This window comes from Malus sylvestris, chromosome 8, assembly GCF_916048215.2.
Source record: "Malus sylvestris chromosome 8, drMalSylv7.2, whole genome shotgun sequence".
NCBI lineage: Eukaryota > Viridiplantae > Streptophyta > Magnoliopsida > Rosales > Rosaceae > Malus > Malus sylvestris.
Window position 1 is genome coordinate 12,106,288 of NC_062267.1, and position 4,385 is coordinate 12,110,672.

General features: G+C 42.5%; 1 long non-coding RNA gene across 1 annotated transcript; it reads left to right on the forward strand.

Annotated features, from left to right (window-relative positions):
- The first annotated feature begins 1,529 nt into the window (after window positions 1–1,529).
- LOC126633232 (uncharacterized) lies at window positions 1,530–2,517 on the forward strand. The gene is made up of 3 exons (XR_007626991.1): window positions 1,530–1,635; window positions 1,719–1,816; window positions 2,173–2,517. It is a non-coding gene; the product is annotated as an uncharacterized LOC126633232 (long non-coding RNA).
- Window positions 2,518–4,385: the final 1,868 nt, after the last annotated feature.

Consider the following 4,385-nt stretch of genomic DNA (forward strand, 5'->3'; position numbering starts at 1 on the left):
AGCCCAGCTTTTGAGAAAGCAAACGCCTCTTCGATTTCTGAAGCTCCGTCGAGTGCAGATTTTTATAGAGGCTGGCATTAAGTTCCACAGCACACTTGAATCTCTACCAGTAGAAGCTCATTTCTTGCACTTCTAAGATCTTGATTTGTCTGACCTCTTCCTTCTTCAACACATTTGAAAATGTCTGGACCCTCCGACCGTCGTTTTGACTTGAACCTTGGAGAAGAGACAGCCACGCCTTCTCCAGACAACATATGGCGCCCATCCTTCATATCCCCTACTGGTCCTCTTACCGTTGGGGATTCTGTGATGAAGAATGATATGACCGCTGCAGTGGTGGCCAGGAACCTTCTCACTCCCAAAGATAACAGACTACTTTCCAAACGGTCTGATGAGTTGGCTGTTAAGGACTCTCTGGCTCTTAGTGTTCAGTGTGCAGGTTCTGTGTCTAATATGGCCCAACGCCTATTTGCTAGAACCCGCCAAGTTGAATCATTGGCTGCTGAAGTGATGAGTCTCAAACAGGAGATTAGAGGGCTCAAGCATGAGAATAAGCAGTTGCACCGGCTCGCCCATGACTATGCTACAAACATGAAGAGGAAGCTTGACCAGATGAAGGAATCTGATGGTAAGGTTTTACTTGATCATCAGCGGTTTGTGGGTTTGTTCCAAAGGCATTTATTGCCTTCGTCCTCTGGGGCTGTACCTGGTAATGAAGCTTCAAATGATGAACCTCCAATGCCTCCTCCTTCTGGGGTTTTGTCAAGTACTGAGGCTCCGGATAACCACCCTCCGGTGCTTTCTCTTTCTGGGGCTCTACCGACTGCTGAAACTTCCCCTAAGCAACCTTTGTGAAGGCTCCCTTTTGTTTGTTTATTTTGACTCATGTATATGTACATATTTGTGGCTTATCGAAAATATTAATAAATAAGCTTTGCTTCATTTCAACATATTGTGTTAAATACACCAAAGCCTTCTTCATAAAGTTCTTTGAATTTTTGCTTTTGTTGAAACCTGTATTGTTGAAGCTTTGTGAGTGAAGCATGTAGTTTGAGGTAGTGTTCCCTTAATTTCCCGAGTGAGGAAAACTTCTCGGTTGGAGACTTGAAAAATCCAAGTCACTGAGTAGTCACGAACTTTTGAGTACCAAGGCGTAGTAGCATATGGTGGGAGTCCCCCAAGTCTCTAGTCGAGGGAGTTGACGAATGAGGTGTCTTGCTAATAGTCCATGTCGTAAGTACCAAAACTTCATTCTTTTGTTTTCTAAGTGGTAGCCCCGGACTTTTTCTTCATAGATTTTGTTGATGAAGGTTGCTAGGCCCGAATAAGTGGAATTGCAGAAGGTGTAACCGTTGGTGCATTAACATCATAATGGAAGCATCACAATGATGGAAGCATCACAATGATGAAAGCATCATAATGATGAAAACACCATAATGATGAAACATCATAATGATGTTTCTTTGGTGGAATTGTTTTTCATTTCCCCTAACAACCGGAATTGTTTTTCAACATAACACCATCATCTGTAGGTCGAATCACAAAGTTGTCTTCATGAAAGTTGTTCGTTAATTCCTTAACTACAACATATCCAAATTGGAGAGCCATCGGAGCAGTACAACTCCAGAAATCCAGGTATGATGAGTGACTGTTTATCATTTGTCTGTCAACCCGTCAGATTTGTTGTGAGCTTTGAAACTCTATTTTCTCTTGCTCAGATCAGCATGCTTTCTTCATTGAAGTTGTTCCTCAGCTTGTGAACTACAACATATCCAAATTTGAGATCCCTCGGAGCTGTATAACTCAAGAAACTCAGGTATGATGAATGACTGGTTATTATTTTTCTGTCAACCCGTCAGATTTGTTGTGAGCTTCGAAACTCCATTTTCTCTTGTTCAGATCGGTATGCTTTCTTCATCGAAGTTGTTCCCTAACTTGTGAACTACAACATATCCAAATTTGAGGTCCCTCGGAGCAGTATAACTCCAGAAATCCAGGTATGATGAGTGACTGTTTATTATTTTTCTGTCAACCCGTCAGATTTGTTATGAGCTTCGAAACTCCATTTTCTCTTGTTCAGATCGGTATGCTTTCTTCATTGAAGTTGTTCCTCATCGACTCTTTCATAACATATCAAAAATTCAGGATGAACTAACGGTTAAATATTTCCAGATCTTCGAAACATCACAACAGCTTCGAAATCTGCAAGAAGCCGACTATCATGTTTGGAGCTTCAACACTTTAATTTCCGTCGCTCAAACAGAAATGGTTCCTTCTTGAAAGTTGTTCATATGCTCAAGAACTATAGGGTGTCCAAAATTCAGCTCCATTGGAGAAGAGCAGAGGTTGCAGAAATTTGATAGATGAAAGGAGGCGGAAGAGGGAGAGAGAGAAAAAGTCTCTTGGGTTGGATTTCTATTTTGGGGCAGATTCCAATTTTTGTAGCACCTTCATTATTGATGAATTGCTTGTACTTTTGTCCATTATGAAATTTGGGACTTTGGCTTGTTGTTGGATCTATTATAATATGTTTGGGAACATATATAAGTGAATAAATAAGAAGGAAAATTTTGGGCCCTTGTGGGTGTAAAACAAAAAATGTTTATGTTTACCCAAGTGTTTTTGTACAAGTTCAAGGGCATCTTGGGTTTTGTGAACAAAATTTGTTTATTTGGAGCAAGGTTTTGTGTTGAAGCTTTGTAGGTGAAGCTTTGGTGTTGAAGCTTTGTGGGTGAAGCTTTGGAGGTGAAGCTTTTCGGGTGAAGCTTGTTGGGTGAAGCTTTTTAGGTGAAGCTTTGTGGGTGAAGCTTTTTAGGTGAAGCTTTTCGGGTGAAGCTTTTTGGGTGAAACTTTTTAGGTGAAGCTTTTCGGGTGAAGCTTTTTGGGTGAAGCTTTTTTAGGTGAAGCTTTGATGGTGAAGCTTTTTGGGTGAAGCTTTTTAGGTGAAGCTTTTTGGGTGAAGCTTTTTAGGTGAAGCTTTGATGGTGAAGCTTTTTGGGTGAAGCTTTTTAGGTGAAGCTTTGTGGGTGAAGCTTTGGAGGTGAAGCTTTTCGGGTGAAGCTTTTTGGATGAAGTTGTTTTTTTTTTTTTTTTTTTTTTTTTTTTTGGCGCTTGACACGGTCTTCATTTGCTTGTTTTGTAGTGACTGTGGAAGACAGATTGCTTTCTGATTGAGAAGGGTTCCGGCATCGCTTGCTATGAATGTAAAAGAGTGAGGGCTGAGTTGGCTAAATTACCTCTTTATTGAATTCATTGCCAAATGGCCTTCATTACATAGGATGCCGAACGGCTATAGCTCAACACTTGTACATCGTGAGTCTATTTGTAGTAGTACTTCAAGTGATCAGCGTTCCATGGATGGCCAAGGGTCTTGCCATCGGAGCTTCTAAGTGTGTAAGAGCCAGGGCGACTGATGCCAATGACTTCATACGGTCCATCCCAGTTTGGACTAAGTGTGCCTTCACTCGGGACTCTGTCGCAGAGTAATCTTTTCTTTAAGACCCAGTCTCCTATTTTGAAAGAACGAGGCTTGACCCTAGAGTCATAATAGTTGGAGATGCGCTGCTTGTAGGCGACATTCCTCAAGTGAGCTTGGTTTCTGTGTTCCTCGACTAAATCCAAGTTGAGGGTGAGTTGTTTGTCATTTTCACTTTGAATGTAGTTCTGGACTCGGAATGTTGCTTGCTCGAGCTCAACAGGGACAACCGCCTCTGTGCCAAAGGCAAGTGAGAATGGAGTTTCTCCTGTTGAAGTCCGATATGAAGTGCGATATGACCAAAGAACTTGGGGTACAAATTCTGGCCAACAGCCTTTAGCTTTGTCCAAGCTGGTTTTCAAAGTGCGCTTGTTTATTTTGTTGATGGCCTCAACTTGTCCATTAGACTGGGGATGAGCTGGAGAGGCAAAGCATAAGTTGATGTTGAACTTAGAGCAGAACAACCTGAACTTCTTGTTGTCAAACTGTCGCCCATTGTCAGTGACTATCGCATTGGGAATGCCGAATCTACAAAGGATGTTCTTCCACACGAAGTCTTCTATCTTTGCCTCAGTAATGGTTGCCAAGGGTTCTACTTCGGCCCACTTTGTGAAGTAGTCCACTGCAACGACTGCGTAACAGACTTTGCCCTTCCCTGCCGGCATTGGGCCGATCAAATCAAGTCCCCACTGGGCGAAGGGCCAAGGGCTGATCATAGGAGTAAGAGGCTCTGGAGGGGAATGAGGAATAGTTGCATATCGTTGACATTTGTCACATGAGCGGGATACTTTGATGGCATCCTGGTGGAGTGTTGGCCAGTAATATCCTTGGCGAAAAGTCTTGTGTGCTAGGGACCGAGATCCAGCATGATCTCCACAGACTCCCTCATGTATTTCCCGAAGGACGATTT